Raw genomic sequence first — 17,276 nt, 5'->3', positions numbered from 1 at the left:
CCTTCTCCGTAACAGCAGAGTTGTGGCCTGGCAGGTGCTGGCCGGCTACGCCAGGTTTCCCAGCACCCCCTGAAGCATGGTCACGTGGCTATGTCCTCTCCCATGGAATATGAGTGCAAGTGACTTGTGCCATGTCCAAGCTGGGCCTCAAAAGAGCTGGCATGCTACCTCAACACCCTTGTTCTCTGTTTCTGATGGCTTGAGCAGCAGTGACCAGAGTGGCTTTGCAAGCCACCTATAAACAATGGCCATCACCTTAACCTTGTTGCCTGCCAACTTGGGACAATGAAATCATCACATAAAAGAAAAGTAATCTTCAGACTGCTTAGAGCCACTGCACTGTTGAGTCACTTTCTTAAAGCAGTTATTGTTATCCTCACTAAAACCCGACAGAGGTATTGAGAGCATTCAATGAGTGAGTAAACACAAAGCACATAGAGTCAACACTGTATATGTGGTCGCTAATGGCACTGATGCAGAAAATAATAAAACATCATCATGTAATTAGGAAGGAACTGCTTGTGTAAAAAATTACATGGCGTATTTCAAAGCTATGTAGCAATGAGGTTTGCATGCTGTGGAGTTTTCTATAATCCGGCCCATTGTGCAGGGCCATCGTCCAGGTAATCTGGAATTGACAGGCCATACGAAATAGAAAAGCACATTGTGTTAGGTCATTCTTGCATTGCTATAAAGAAACACCGGAGACTGAGTAATTTCTAAAGAAAAGAGGTTTAATTGGCTCATGGTTCTGCAGGCCGTACAGGAAGCAAGGTGCTAACATCTGCTCAGCTTCTGGGAGGCCTCGGGAAGCTTCCGATCACACTGGAAGATGAAGGGGGAGTAGGCGTGTCACATGACCAGAGCAGGAGCAAGAGGGGTGGGAGAGGTGCTACACACTTTTAAATGACCAGATCTTGTGAGAATTCCCTCACTATCGCAAAGACAGCACCAACGGGATGGTGCTAAACCATTCATGAGAATTCCACCCCCATGATCCAATCACTTCCCACCAGGTCCCACTTCCAACACTGGGACTTACACTTCAGTATGAGATTTGAGTGGAGAAACAGAGCCAAACCATATCACATACAAAATCATAGATGGTATTGCTGGTTAGAAGAATTCTTTATCATAAGTAAAACAGTGTATGTTGCTCAGAGAGTTCTCAAGAAGAGTGATTAGAATCTTGTGTCAAAAGGACAGGAACGGCTGGACACGGTGGCTCACGCCTGTAATCCCAGCACTTTTAGAGGCTGAGGCCAGGAGTTTGAGACCAGCTGGGCAACATGGTGAAACCCCATCTCTACCAAAACTACAATAATTAGCTGGGTGCCTGTAATCCCAGTTTCTCGGGAGGCTGAGGCAGGAGAATCGCTTGAACCCAGAAGGCAGAGGTCGCAGTGAGCCTAGATCGTGCCACTGCACTCCAGCCTGGGCAACCGAGTGAGACTCTGTCTCAAAAAAAAAAAGAACAGGAATGGAAATGACCATGACTATGACCATGCTGGTTGGTTTTTTCCATACCTAGAAATCCATGTGTAGAAGATGGACACACCAACCCTTTTGAATTTGATGGTGGTGTTTCTTTGTGTGTTGTTTTCTGGGTTTTTCTGCTGTTCCATTGACACTTCGATTAGTGCATTTGCAGAACATCTGGGAGTCTGTGGCCACTGTAGAGCACACAGCCTCCACAGCTGTCACCCTGGGATGCGTGCCTCCCCGTGCCTGGTTACTGGAAAGAGGAGGAATGCCACAGGCAGAGGGCAGCCGGGAGAAGTCTGCCCCAGAGTGACAGCACATGGACTGCAGAATGATGGAGTTGCCAGGGGCCTTTTGTCTTCATAAGTGCAAGGCATTGCTCCAGCTTAGCTGCATGACAGCCTATGCAGGGATAGTTGCCTCTGCTGTCAGTCAACACTCACAGATATGTGGCGCCCACACAGGGCCACTGTGGTCAGCTGCATTGATCCTTGCTTTGGACAAGAATAACAATTGCCAGAACTATTTCTAGCTCCTGGCTGGGAACACTGACAAGGAACTCCTACTCTCCAGCCATGGAACTGAGCTAGAGACAGACAGCTCGGGGACCGAACCCGAGGAGGCAGGAGGACGGCCGTGCTCTTTCTTCCTAATTGCATGATGATGCTCAACATCCGGAAAGTGCTCTGACTCAGGGCAGCAAAGTAATCCTGTCTGAGTATGAAGCGAGACAAAGTCCCCCATGGGCAGGCAGCTATGGGGGAGACAGGGTGGCCTTTGGGACTGTGAGTCCTTCATATGAGCCTTTCTGGGCAATTTGTTTCCTGTGTGTGAGAGACAGAGAGAGAGAGAGAGAGAGAGAGAGAGAGAACACTAAGTTCTATCAAAGGAAATCATAAAATGTGAAAATTAATTTTTCCCTCTAAGAGAGAAGCTTTGGGGTTTATGACTCATAGGAATGGTGTGATATGCAAGAAGGAGTCCGTGCTAGCACTGGCCTTGGAGCTCAGGAAGGAGCTGTGAGAATCGCAGCGTGCCCCACAGGTATCTGAGAGGTGTCGGAGAGTCAGTGTGGCATCAGGGCCATGAGCAAGGCCCTGATGCAGAGGGTCTGGATCCTGGGACCTGGGGCAGGAGGTACAGATGGGGGAGTTGGCAGCAAGATGAGAACTTGGTGGGAGCCCAGTTGCTTGACTGAGCCACAGGGCAGGGCAGGATGCGTGGGACACTGAGTCCCCAGCCTCTAAGCTGGGAGCTCCTCAAGAGTTCCTTGACTCAGGCCAGTGACAGCCACAGGCTTCACTGCAGGTGCAGGTCAGTGGGAGGTACGGAGACAGGGCTAAAGGGAGGGTGACCTGGCAGGTTCCACGTGAGATCTACAGTGTCAATCTGGACACTTGGTGTGGATAAAACCCAGCAATGCGTCAGGTCGTCATTGCTCATGCGTGGGTTTTCTGATGGGGCCCCCCGGTACCCAGCTTCCCATATGCTTCTGACAGCACATTGCATAAAGCCATTGGAAGCAGTGCCCTGGTTTGTGGTTCCAACAAGAACTGGTTTCCCCAAAAGTAGGTCTAGAGCTCCTGAGAAACTTGCGGACTCTGACTTTGATTTTTCCATCTTCAAGTTGGAAGAATAAGTTCATTGCAAGAAAAAAAAAATTGATTTTTTTTCTTCTTTTTTTTGAAATTTGAAACATAGTTGGCATGATGGGAAATAAAAACTGACAAAGTCAGGGAAACCCCAGTTGTGGCCTAGCAAGCCCCCAGCCACCGTTTGGCCAGACCCCATGGCCATGGCTGGTTCTTCGGCTGCAGTGGGGCAGGGGCCTCCCTGGATACAGAGAAGACCATGAGACCTAATGAGCAGGTGAGTGGCTCTGTGGGCTGCCACCCTGCTCCCAATCCCACTTATCATGGCCACAGTGAATCTGTCATTGAAACGGACTTTCAACGCCAGTCACAAGAACAGTCTATTATCTCAGTGAACGTCAGACACCTCCTGGAAAATTGCACAGATTTCTTTATGTCTCTTTGCTAGAAGGAGGAAACGAGGAAACTCCAGCAAGAAAGAAGGCATCATTTTTTCAACAATCACACATAACGTGAGTATGAGCCACCCAGAAAGCTGAGATCTTTAAGAACTGGGAACACATCTTATATCTTTTGCATCCTGGGCAGTGTTTATACCAGGACCTTGTCCATCATCAGTTCTCAATGAATGGCTGTTGAACAAATGAGTGAGTGAACAAGTCATGAGTCTTCCTACTCTGCCATCACAGTGTCCACCTGGGAGGCTCTGCAGGCTGAGGTTAGGAGTACAGCACAGGGAGCAACCCCAGCCTGGCTCTCACCACCCTCGGTGGGCACCTGCTCTCATTGCCTGGCTAGCATCTGCTATGCCTTCTTTTCGCAATGGTACCTGGATTTCCACTGATGTTCTCTCTCTTTCCTTTCCTCAACTCATCTGATTCAGGTGGACCTGATGGCCCAGGCTCCAGTGGACATGCGGCCTAACCTGGAAAATCATAGAATCAAGTGAATGACTTATCATGCTTTGGATCCTGGAGGCAAAAATCCCATCAAAAACTAAGCTAAGGACATGAATAGACAATTCTCAAAAGACGATATACAAACGGCCAGCAAACATATGAAAAAAAGCTCAACATCACTAATGATCAGGGAAATGCAAATCAAAACCACAATGTGATGCCACCTGACTCCTGCAAGAATGACCATAATCAAAAAATCAAACAACAGTAGATGTTGGCGTGGATGTGGTGATCAGGGAACACTTTCACCCTGCAGGTGGGAATGTAAACTGGCACAGCCACTATGGAAAATGGTGTGGAGGTTCCTTAAAGAACTAAAAGTAGAATTACTATTTGATCCAGCAATCCCACTACTGGGTATCTACCCAGAGGAAAAGAAGTCATTATATTAAAAAGATACTTACACACGCATGTGTATAGCAGCACAATTTACAATTGCAAAAATATGGAACAAATCAAATGCCCATCAATCAACGAGTGGATAAAGAAACAGTGGTGTGTGTGTGTGTGTGTGTGTGTATATGATGGAATGCTATGCAGCCATAAAAAGGAATGAATTAATGGCTTTACCTGGATGAGATTGGAAACTATTATTCTGAGTGAAGTAACTCAGGAATGGAAAACCAAACATCATATGTTCTCACTGATATGTGGGAGCTAAGCTATGAGGACGCAAAGGCATAAGAATGATAGAATGGACTTTGGAGACTTGTGGGGAAAAGTGGGGGGTAGCAAGAGATAAAAGACTACAAGTAGGGTGCAATGTATACTGCTCTGGTGATGGGTGCACCAAAATCTCACAAATCGCCATTAAAAACTTACTCATCTAGCCAAATACCACTTGTACCCCAACAACTTATGGAAAAAGTAAAATAATAAAAAGAGAAAGCCAGGCACAGTGGCTCATGCCTGTAATCCCAGCACTTTGGGAGGCCAAGACAGGTGGATCACCTGAGGTCAGGCATTCAAGACCAGCCTGGCCAACATGGTGAAACCTTGTCTCCGCTAAAAATACAAAAATTTAGATGGGCGTGGTGGCAGGAGCGTGTAATCCCAGCTACTTGGGAGGCTGAGGCATGAGAATCACTTGAACCTGCAAGGCGGAGGTTTCACTGAGCCGAGATCATGCCATTGCACTCCAGTCCAGGCAACAAGAGGGGGAAAAAAAAAAAAAAGAGAGAGAGAGAGAAAGAAAAGTAAGCTAAGAGATGCCAAATAAATAAACATATAGCAGCTATAATCTCAACACCCTAAATAAACAGTTAACATTTTAGTGGATTCAGAAAGGGAGGGAGGGAGGGAGGGAGGGAGGGAGGGAGGAAGGAAGGAAGGAAGGAAGGAAGGAAGGAAGGAAGGAAGGAAGGAAGGAAGGAAGGAAGGAAGGAAGGAAGGAAGGAAGGAAGGAAATGATTTTATCCAAGTAAGCCCAGTGGCAATATTCATAATAAACTGCCTTTAGTGACCTGGTCTCTCCTTGAAAATGCTGGCAGATGACTGTGGTCAGGTTACCTTGTCCTTTGGCATCAGAGAACATATATACAGATGACTAATTGGAAAAAAATTAGATTCCATCTTAGGCCAATAAAACTTCAACAGGAACAAGCACCCCTTCGATCTGATGGCTGGACCCAGCTCAGCTACAGTGAGATGCATTTCTAAGTTTGCAAAGAATCAGAGTGGAATTTATAATGCAGCTTGGGAGCTCATATTTCAAACACCTATATTAATGCAAACAAAAGGAAAGAAGCCTCATCCACAGCTTGTCAACGTGCCGACTTTGGAATGAGGTTCTCAGAAAGTCCGTGATTCTTTCGCCTTGAGTCTCTCCATTTCTGACCAGGTCCTAAGCTTTTGGCTGGGGCAGTGTCAACAGTCGAGTTCAGTTCCCTCCCAACTGGACTTGGTCTGTGTTGGCTGTGTGGTCTGAAAGACCTTCATAAGTGACCGTGCAGGGATATGGTCATCTGCATTTGTCTATAAGAACTTGTGGGCTGGGCGCGGTGGCTGAAGCCTGTAATCCCAGCACTTTGGGAGGCCGAGACGGGCGGATCACGAGGTCAGGAGATCGAGACCATCCTGGCTAACCCGGTGAAACCCCATCTCTACTAAAAAACACAAAAAACTAGCCGGGAGAGGTGGCGGGCGCCTGTAGTCCCAGCTACTCGGGAGGCTGAGGCAAGAGAATGGCGTAAACCCGGGAGGCAGAGTTTGCAGTGAGCTGAGATCCGGCCACTGCACTCCAGCCTGGATGACAGAGCGAGACTCCGTCTCAAAAAAAAAAAAAAAAAAAAAGAACTTGCCAAGGTTGACCACCCTCAGAGGCAGGACCAGGCACCAAGCCAGGCCCATCAGATTCTCTCGGTCTACCAGAAGCTGCTTTCATTCCAGGGCAATGTGAGGACCTGGGCAGCTTCTCTGCTAGGCTGCATGGAAGGACAACGGGATCATCTTCTGAAACGAGCCCTGGTTTCAACAAAAACTTGTGTGATGCATCGAAGCCACTTAAGGGCCACATGAGCTTGTCATGTGACTGTTACAGAAAGGCAACCTGATGCGGGGATGGGATGCTCTGCACCCCTGGGCTTGGGCATGGTGAGAAGGACCTTGTGACAGTCACCTCAGTGTACGGTCACCTCAGGGTGCGGTCTCCACAGAGGGGATTCCACCCTAAGGGGCCCTCAGATAGCAGAAAACAATAGAAACTATTTTCACTCCTAGGAAATGTTTCAGAAATGAACATGGATGCAGAATTGGGTTCTATCATTCTTGGCGGAGAGCCAATCTTTTGGATTTGCCAAACTCACGGGTAAAACGCTGCCAGTTTGGGTCTCACAGATACTCATGGAAACCAAAAGATGATACAATGTGGGATTTTCCCCAGTAATTTCTTTCTTCTTTTATCGCTCAGGAAGTTCTTCTGTGTGTGTGTGTGTATGTGTGTGTGTGTGTGTGTGTGTGTATGTGTGTGTGTGTGTATGTGTGTGTGTGTGTATGTGTGTGTGTGTATGTGTGTGTGTATGTGTGTGTATGTGTGTGTGTTTGTGTGTGTGTGTGTATGTGTGTGTATGTGTGTGTGTATATGTGTGTGTGTATGTGTGTGTGTGTGTGTTTGTGTATGTGTGTGTGTGTGTGTTTGTGTATGTGTGTGTATGTGTGTGTGTATGTGTGTGTGTGTATGTGTGTGTGTGTGTATGTGTGTGTGTGTGTATGTGTGTGTGTGTGTATGTGTGTGTGTTTGTGTGTGTGTGTTTGTGTGTGAGAGAGAGAGAGAGATCGAGTCTTACTCTGTCGCCCATGCTGGAGTGCAGTGGCGTGATCTTGGCTCACTGTAACCTCTACCTCCCGGGTTCAAGCAGTTCTCCTGCCTCAGAATCCCAAGTAGCTGGGACTACAGGCATGTGTCACCACACCCAACTAATTTTTTTTTTTTTTTTTTTTTTGTATTCTTAGTAGAGACAGGGTTTCACCATGTTGGCCAGGCTGATCTCGAACTCCTGACCTCAAATGATCCACCTGCCTCGGCCTCCCAAAGTGCTGGAATTACAGGCGTGAGCTGCCACACTGGGCCTTGGAAGTTCTCTTTATACCAACGTTAGTCTGCTTTTGAAATGAGGTTGGGGGCAGTGAGGGTGCCAGAGTGTCACAGCTTAACCATTGACAAAGCAAAGAGCTCACCAGGATTCTGACTTCCAGGCTGTCCTGCTCCACCAAGGACATGGCCCCATGCCCTGCACACATCATTTGTGCTCAGAAGAGATGTGACGAGTAGATGATGGCAGGCTCCTCCCCTGCCCAGGTGAAAACCCGGAACACTGCCTGATTATGACTATAACTCTGGAGTACACAAAGTTGACACCTGCTTTTCTTTCATTCCAAATGTCCCTTTCAAAAAGCAGTTTCTTCTCTATGAAGCCTTTTTAACTTTGTCCAAGGAATTCTAAGAACCAATCGCTGTCTGTACACCCTTCCCTATAATCTTGTCCCCTAACCCCGCACCGTGCTTTATTCCAGAGAGTATTTAAAGCAGCTGTCACCCTTAGCTCCTTTCCATAATTGTGACCGGCTCTACATGACTGGTGCTGGTAAGTGAGTCAGGGCTTGTCACATGCTGCTTTTGAGAGCACCAGCAGAAGACACAGGGCAGGGTTTGTTTTCCCGGCATGGGTGACCGCCTGAAGGACACAGAGAGATGGAGTGAGCGCTCTCCAGGCAGAGGACAGAAACATGAACATACCATGCACAGGCTCCAGGGGAGGTGTGGGGGAGGTCTCAGGATGCCTGCCTGTCTCTGTGCTTTCGCGTTGCCCATTACGTAGCCACACACATCCTGCACAGCCTGCCTTTGCTTCCTCTGACTCTGCGCTCTGAGCCATAGGAGAGCTTCTGCCCGCCCTTCCACATCCAGGGAAAGGTGAAGCCCTCCACGAAGGCGCAGCTCTGAAGATGCTCAGAAGACGCCGCTCCCAAGACCTGCTGGAGGCGCAGAGCCAGGGGACTGCAGGGCTCTGAGGGGCTCGCAGAAATGTTTTCATTTTAATTTGCTTCGATTAAGAAGAAAAAATGAGCATCACAGTAATGAATACAAAATAATGCATTCTGCCTGGATTATTTTCATCTTTGTACCAACTCTGTCATAAAGTGGAATTTTTAATCATGTTTTATGGAGGAAGGGCCCATAAAGGCAAAGGTTGCCAGGGGCTCCTGAAAGCCACCTGAGGCCGTGAGGACCCAGACTCTCCTGACAACGGGAAATCCTCAGGGTCCGGAAAGCCAGAGCGTGGAAGTGCTTTGTCCCCTCTTCACTCCCTCCCATGTGCCCAAGGACACAATGTGTACCTGAGACAGTGGCAAGACAGCCCACTCCACTGAGGGCACATTGAGGGGAAGAGGCACGGACCCCACATCAAATGTCCAGAGAAGCCTGTGGAACACCGTCGGAGCCCCGGCCGCACATGTGCAGAGGCACCCGGGACCAGGCTGGGATGGCATGGACGACCTCGCCCCTAGTCCTCATGCGCATCCCGCCCTCCTCTGGGTGACATTGTTGAGCACCTACTCTGCACACGACGAGAAGGACCCCTGTCCTCTAGGGCCTCCCTGCTGGGGCGGGACAGAGCAGCACGCAGGCCAGGGCCAAGCCCTGTGATGCGAGCAACCAGGGCAGGCCAGGAGCCCTAAGCGCAGGGGCAGGAACTTTCCAGAAAACAGCCCCCGGGGCCCAAGGCGAAAAGGAGCATAAGAGTGATACAATTGGGTTTGTACTTTAGAGCCATCACGGTGTGGCCTGCTGAGAATCTATCGCAAGGGGACAAAACTGGAAGCAGGAAGGCAATTAGAAAACCAGCAGTAGGCCAGGCGCGGTGGCTCACGCCTGTAATCCCAGCACTTTGGGAGACCGGGGTGGGTGGATCACCTGAGGTCAGGAGTTTGAGAACAGCCTGGCCAACATTGCAACACCCCGTCTCTACTAAAAATACAAAAATTAGCTGGATGTGATGGCTCGTACCTGTAGTCCCATCTACTCTGGAGGCTGAGGCAGGAGAATCACTTGAACCCGGGAGGTGGAGGAGCTGAGATTGTACCACTGCACTCCAGCCTGGGTAACAGAGTGAGACTCCATCAAAAGGAAGGAAGGAAGGAAGGGAGAGAGAGGAAAGAAGAAAGAAAGAGAAAGAAAGAAAGAAAGAAAGAAAAAGAAAGAAAGAAAGAAAGAAAGAAAGAAAGAAAGAAAGAAAGAAAGAAAGAAAGAAAGAAAGAAAGAAAGAAAGAAAGAAAGAAAGAAAGAAAGAAAGAAAAGAAAAGAAAAGAAAGAAAGAAAGAAAGGAAGGAAGGAAGGAAGGAAGGAAGGAAGGAAGGAAGGAAGGAAGGAAAGAGAGAGAGAGAAGGAGGGAGAGAGGAAGGAAAGAAGGAAGGAGGAGGGAGGGAGGAAGGAAGGGAGGAAAGGAGGGAGGGAGGAAGGTGAAGGAAGAAAGGAGGAAAGGAAGGAGGAAAAGAGGAAAAGAGGGAGGAAGGGAGGAAGGGGAAGGAAGGAAAAAGGAAAGAAGGAAGGAAGGAGAAAGAAAGAAGGAAACAAACAAACCAGCACTAAAGCAGGAAGAACTGAGGATGGAGTGGGTTTGGAGGTGTGGGGCTGGCGAGGAGCCAAGGACCCAGGGAGATGTGCCTGAGATCTCAGCCCCAGGACAGGACTCAGACTCCTGGGCCTTCAGGAGGATGTGGCCCCTCCTGGGAAGGCACAGGGAGGCAGGGGGGTGGGAGGGATTGAGGGGTAGGCTCCACCTGGGGAGTTTCTCGCAAGCGAAGGCTCTGGTTTGGGGGTGCTTACCTGGTCCCCTTATTGCTGGAAGCGCTCAGAATGGATCTTCTGGGTTCTGATCACATGCGACGGTTTTTTTTTTTTTTTTTTTTTTTTTTTTTTTTTTTTTAGATGAAGTTTCACTCTTGTTGCCCAGGCTGGAGTGCTTGGTGAGATCTCGGCTCACTGGAACCTCCACCTCCCAGGTTCAAGCAATTATCCTGCCTTAACCTTCTAAGTAGCTGAGATTACAGACACCTGCCACCACGCCCAGCTAATTTTTGTATTTTTAGTAGAGACAGGATTTCATCATGTTGATCAGGCTGGTCTCAGGTGATCCTCCCAACGTGCTGGGATTACAGGTGTGAGCCACCGCGCCCGGCCACATACTGCTTTTTTACCATGTGTTGAGAGGGAGTTTGCACACAATGGCTTCCCAAGCCCCTCTACAGAAAGTTTGATCCTAAGACCACCAGGAGAAGCAGTGGGCTTCCTGCAGGAAGGCCGTCCCAGGATTTCCCCCAGGGCTGGCGTGCCCAGCACCTCAGGTCTCAGCCCCCACACCCACTGCCTGCCCTGCAGCCATCTGGCCCCAGGCTAGAAAGTGCTGAGCTCCCAGCGCAGTACCCACAGAGGCCATGGGGCATGAGACGGGCGGGAAAGGGGGCAGGGTGGGAAGCAGTGGGCACGGAGCTGTGACAGAAAGGGGAGTGACTGGGAAGGTGGCGAGGAGACTTGGTTTCCAGTGCTGGTAAACCTGTGCAACCTTGGGCAAGCCACTGCCCCTTTCTGAGCCTCTGTCCTCAACCCCTGCCGGAGGGAAGATTGTCCTGGTCCCCTGGGCCTGCAGCAGGCAGACACTCAGAGTCTAGGGGATCCTGGACCACAGCATTCACAGGCTCTCACATCTACATCTGTGTCCTCCAGCACAGAGCTTCCTGGCTGTGGGGTGAAAGCTCCTACCCTAACCTGCCTCACCCCTTTCCCACCCATCTGGCGCACAGGACCCTACAGCCTCAGTGGGTCTTGACTTCAGCCAGACCCTCCCACTGCCAGGTGGGGAGCCCCAGCTTCCAGCCCCAGCCTCCCTCCCAGCACAGCCCTCTCGAGGGCGCAGGTCCAGAGGGGTGGCTCGGTGCCATCTAAATGCCTGCAGAATGAGCAGAACCTGCACCTCGGCCACCTTCCCTGCCTCCTCATCACATGTTTCCATCTTCTAGGAGCTGCCGTGGAGATGAAACCGGCATCCCCGGGGCCCTGTGTCCAAAGCCTATGGGCTTTTTTTTTCTTTTCTTTTCTTTTTCTTTTTTTTTTTTTTTGAGACAGCGTCTCACTCTGTCACTCAGGCTGGAGTGCAGTGGTGCGATCTCAGCTCACTGCAACCTCCGCCTCCCGGATTCAAGCAATTCTCCTACCTCAGCCTCCCAGGTAGTTGGGATTACAGGCATGAGCCACCACACCCAGCTAATTTTTGTCTTTTTAATAGAGGCAGGGTTTCACCATGTTGGCCAGACCAGTCTCGAACTCCTGATCTCAGGTGATCCATCCACCTCGGCGTCCCAAAGTTCTGGGATTGCAGGCATGAGCCACCGTGCCCGGCCACTTTTCTTACTTTGTAAACAAGACTCCCACCTTGGCAGTGTGAGCTTTCAGCCTGGGCTCCCCACCTGGGGGCAGAGGGGGCTGCCCTCCGTAGAGGGGGGCCGCCCTCCGTAGAGGGGGGCCTGTGCCTTCCTCCACACATGGAGGTAACAAGACTCAGAATTAGCGGTCGTGGTCAAAAGAAGTCCTCCACACAGGCAATGGCCCAGAGATGTTGCCATGGTAAATGGGGCATCCAGAGAACAACGGGTGCTCCAGGAATCGCCAGCATTGAGACGGATGCTAGTGCCCGTGCTGGCAGGGCACACACGACACACCCAACTTCATTTGGCCCCACCAGCACAAGGGAGCTAAGGCCCTCCGGACTCCCAAATATACTTTATGTGCTCAAGGTTCCAAGGCCACCACGAGGATTCTCAGGGCTGTTGCTTATTTGTGAACTTAGGAGACAGGGGAAGGAACAGACAAAACTTGGTGCTTGGCAGCCGTCTTCTGATACATGAAATTACATTGCCCATCTCCAAGAGAAAAGCGGTGAAAGGCAGAGGCCCTTGCACCTAGGAATGTATTGTCCGTTGGGGAGACAAGGGTAAAGAGGCTTTAATGCCAAGTGGCAGGTGAAGTCTTGAGCAGTGCAGACCTGGGTCCTCATGGGGTCAGCACATCCCCTGGTAATTCTCTCCACCTGCTCCTGCCAGACTGATCCAGCCACCCGTGTGTCCCACAGGCTGATTGGCGACTGCCTGTATAGTCGCCAGCTGGTAATTATATTTAGATCACCTTCACCTAGGAAGGCATACCATCCCCATTTTCCATGAGGGGAGACTGAAGTTCAGGAAATCCAGGTAACCCCACACAGTCAGGGGGCAGGACCCAGATCCACAATCAGGCTCATCCGATTCCTAAGCCCAGGAGGCACGGGAGATAAGACTGGCATAAAGAACGTGGTCTCAGAGAAGGCAGGTTTTAGTGGGCACACAGGCGATGAATATTCCAAGCAAGAAGATAAAGCAAGGAAATGGTTTAAAGAATTAAATTCCTCATGACAAACGTTTTGCCATTTGTTTGAGTCAAGTTGGGTAATCTCTGTTCTAGACTTATTTCTGCTACTGAAATTCCCTGGATCGCTTAACTTCTCTGAAATTTAATTCCCTCCCTTGCAAAATGGGACACGCTTACGCCACAGAGACGTTGCCACGAAGGCATTTTCAGGGGGTTAAGACACCGCCCAAGTACAGGATGTCATTGTTGGAGAGATTAAGGGTGACTAATGAGTTATGAGCAATTTGTGTGGGAGCTGACCCGGAGCTGCTCAGAAAGAGGGTGCATGGAAAAGCCTCTGGGGACGCTGCTCCCCTCCCTGGTGTATTGCAAGCTCATTATCCATCCTCTTCCTCAAAGAGGTTTCTTCTGGCTGCGGAAGGATGCACAGACCCCAGGCACGGATCCCTGCTGGATCGCGCCCTCGCGTGGCCGCTTCCTTGCATGACAGCTCGGCCTGCAGGTGTCGGGTTAGTGGAGGATGATTCCAGAGCTGGAGGCCCGCGCGCTGGGGGCAAAGGTTGTGACAGGGGCATGGACTGGCTAGGCAGCGTGCTCCCCAAGGCCGTGTCCATCTCAGCACCCACCCTGTGGCTCCCTGTCCCCTCCTTCCACCGACCCCGGGACCTCACTGCCCCCAAACTCTTGATGCATGCGGCCCAGTGGGCCTCTGAGAGGGGAAAGAATTTCATTATTTCTCTTTCTCCCTCTGTGTTCACAGAATATAACTATTGCTTCTGTAAAATTATCCAAATAATGAAAAGAATACAAAATAGAGTGTTCAGGAAAAATTTACCCAATAGGCTACCACCCAAAAATAATTTCTTAAAAAATAATATTTTGGGAGTATCATTCCAGAGGTTCACCAAACCTATATGCAAAAGAATAGATTTAGGGAAATAAAATGGCATTTTTGTGCACAGCGTTTTGAAAAGCAAAAGCATACAATTCGGTTTCATTGAACTTATAAGAAAAGAAAGCTGGGTGCAGTGGGATGTGCCTGTAATCCCAGATACTCCAGAGGCTGAGATGGGAGGAACCTGAGCCCAGGAGTTTCAGAACTGCCTGGGCAACATAGTGAGACTCTCAAAAACAAATATTTTTTAAAAAGAAAACAAAATTTAAAAGACTGGCAAATTTCAAATGAATTCTTTTGTTTTAAGCTGATATCATTGTTATTTCCTCTTCTTCTTCTTCTTCTTCTCCTTCTTCTTCTTCTTCTTCTCCTTCTTCTTCTTCTTCTTCTTCTTCTTCTTCTTCTTCTTCTTCTTCTTCTCTTCTTCTCCTCCTCCTCCTCCTCTTCTTCCTCCTCCTCCTCCTTCTTCTTCTTTTTTTCTTTGAGACAAGGTCTCACTCTGTCACTCTGTCACCCAGGCTGGATGGAGTGCAGTGACACAATCTCACCTCACTGCAAACTCTGCCTCCCCAGCTCAAGTAATTTTTGTGCCTCAGCCTCCCCAGTAGCTGGAATTACAGGCGTGCACCACCATGCCAGTTATTTTTTTGTATTTTTAGTAGAGACAGGCTTTCACGATGTTGGCTAGCCTGGTGATCCACCCATCTCAGCATCCCAAAGTGCTGGGATTACAGGCATGAGCCACCGCACACAGCCTGATATTATTGTATTTATTCTTACAAAGTATTTCAAACATATGAAAAGTAGAGTGAATAATGAAACGGCCTTACAACTACTTTCAACAAATCTGAACATGCCCTTGGGTTGAGAAGCTTTTCTTCTTTTTTTTAATAAAAATGTTCATGGAAAAGACACTAATTAATGGAGGTATACTTGTAGGCAGGATTTCCCAACCGGCCGGATTCTGTTCCATGATGCTAGAACCTGGACACTCAACGTCTATCCCCACAGTCCAGCTACGGCCAGCACCACCTGAGCACAGGGCTCTGAAGCACTTTCCATTCATTGTCTCTTGTGCTTGTGGGTACTTAGAAGGTGCACAGTATTATCATTCCTGCTGTGGAGAAATGAAGGCCTGGAGAGCAAAAGCTGTTTGCTCAGCTTGGGATGTAAGTTCAGGTCTGTTGGGCATCAGAGCCTGGGCACTGGAGATCATTTCTGAAATGACGCAGGGGCTACATGTAAGGTCCCAGGTACTTACGCTGACGAAAAACAAAAAATCTGGATGGAGGAAGATTTCAAGAGTCAGTGACCTCAAAGCCCCATTATCTCCAGCAAAATGAGAGGAAATTCTATCCTATCTTCCTGACTTTCTTGAGAGAAGTTGGTTTGGGAAACTTCCTCTGCCATCGGAAGTGGGATTGAGAGAAACATCTTTCAGAAGATGATGGAAGCTCAGCCTGGCTGGGCCACCTGCGGGTGTCTCTAGAATCATACCATTACCATTCACTCAAGACCCACTGGACCATGAATCCTGGATATTAACTACGAATGAGGGGTTTTTTAATTGAAAATTCAAAAAGAATCACAGGAATAATTTAGTTTTTTTGCAATAACTACTGAGATTAAGAAGCAACCGTACATATGTGCCTCTTGAGAGCTTGGTGCTCAAAGACAGGTGGCAGGAGCTAAGGGTCAAGCTGAGGGTGGTCTGGCTGCCAGTCCTAATGGCACAGGGGCAGTGAGATGGGCCAGTCTGACACCATGTACACTGGGACCCCCATACCTGCCACCTCCAGCCACAGCCTGCCTCCCACAGCTTTGCCCTGATCAACAGGGCCCCAAAGGACCTGTGTGAGAGTTCTATCAGTCAGGGTGCAGACTAGGCCCCTGGGTAAGTCCCACTGCCACTGGGGGTTACCTGGTCTCAGCTCCTGACCAGGACTCTGGTCCAACCCAACGCTGTCTTCCAGGCCCCTACCTGAACAGGCCAACTGCCTCCCTGCCTCAAACCTGCTCTCAGCCCTCCTCTGTTAGGAAACAGCGGCCAGGGCAAACAAGGTAATCGTTGTAGTCATACTGATGGTATGAAAACTTAGAAATTTGAACTTTAGGCTGGGCCTGGTGGCTCACGCCTGTAATCCCAGCACTTTGGGAGGCCAAGGTGGGTGGATCACTTGAGGTCAGGAGTTCCAGACCAGCCTGAGCAACATGGAGAAAGCCTGTCTCTACTAAAAATAAAAAAAATTAGCTGGTCGTGGTGGCGCATGCCTGTAATCCCAGCTACTCGGGAGGCTGAGGCAAGAGAATCGCTTGAACCCGGGAGGCAAAGGTTGTGGTGAGCCGAGATCATGCCATTGAACTCCAGCCTGGGCAACAAGAGCAAAACTCCATCTCAAAAAAATAAAAAGAAAAAGAAATCTGAACTTTAAACTGCAACAAATATCCAGACGATACACAGAAACCATAGAGTCAGCACAAGCATTAATATTACAGCATTGTAGGGAGAAGTCAAGGAAACTTAGGCAAATGAAATAAACATCAGAAACTCAGGAAAATAAGACAAAACAAAAACTAGTTCAAAAAAAGATAAATGAAGGAAAAATAACAGTAAACAGACAGCAAAGTGTTAAGGGTCTTTAATATGCAGGAATGCCTCAATGTTAACAAATGGATAAAGAACAGGTAATTCTTCAAAAGACACGCAAACCTCTGCCAAAGCCTCTGGACAAGTTGTAAAAGCTCCGTCCTCAACAAGAACAAAATCTGGGCCAGCCTTCAGGCTGACTTTCCTGGGAGAAAGTATAACCTGGGTTTGTTTTTGTTTATTTGTTTTACCTATCCTCACTCTTCAAAACTTACCTTAGAAGGCTCCTCGCTCTGGAAGCTGCTCCCCATCCCTCCAGGGTAAGCAGGCGCTCCTCCTAGGTGCCTCCACCGGACTTTGGCCCCTCCTCTCAGTACTCACTGTGGATTTCTCCCCACCGGGTCCAGAAGCTCAGCCAGGGCAGGATCCCCAGCACCAGAACATGTGTGTCATGCAGAAGACACTCAACAGATGCTTTTTAAAACATTGCATGTGTGCATGCATGAAGATGAATACAGTAAATGCATAATTTGTAACCATGAACCAACATTTTACTTGACTCGCCATGACACCTAGTGGTGACTAACCTCCATTGCAGACAAGACAAAATCAGCCATCACTGCGGTGGGTGCTTGTGTTTTCCTTTGTTCCTGCAAATGCCTTCTGAGCACCAACTATGTGCCATGTGAGGGGACCCTGTGCATGCAGAGTCAGTCCCTGTCCTCCAGAGGTGTATGGGCAAGATACACCCACTGCCGCTCACCACCACATAATGTCAGCATTCAAGTTAATCTCACACCATGGTAGGGAGAAGTAAAGGAAACTTAGGCCAACTGTCAAATCATTTGGAGAAATGAGAAAG

The 17,276-nt window shown here is 49.0% G+C and overlaps 1 long non-coding RNA gene across 1 annotated transcript; it reads right to left on the bottom strand.

Moving 5' to 3' along the window:
* Window positions 1-714: 714 nt before the first annotated feature.
* Window positions 715-16,894, bottom strand: LOC126934354 (uncharacterized). The gene is made up of 3 exons (XR_007718908.1): window positions 16,690-16,894; window positions 3,904-3,999; window positions 715-825 (listed from the first exon to the last, which is right to left on the bottom strand). It is a non-coding gene; the product is annotated as an uncharacterized LOC126934354 (long non-coding RNA).
* Between the last annotated feature and the right edge of the window lie 382 nt (window positions 16,895-17,276).

Source organism: Macaca thibetana, chromosome 13, assembly GCF_024542745.1.
Source record: "Macaca thibetana thibetana isolate TM-01 chromosome 13, ASM2454274v1, whole genome shotgun sequence".
Lineage (NCBI taxonomy): Eukaryota > Metazoa > Chordata > Mammalia > Primates > Cercopithecidae > Macaca > Macaca thibetana.
Note: the sequence above shows the minus strand (reverse complement) of the source record. Positions and strands in the feature narration are given on the sequence as shown.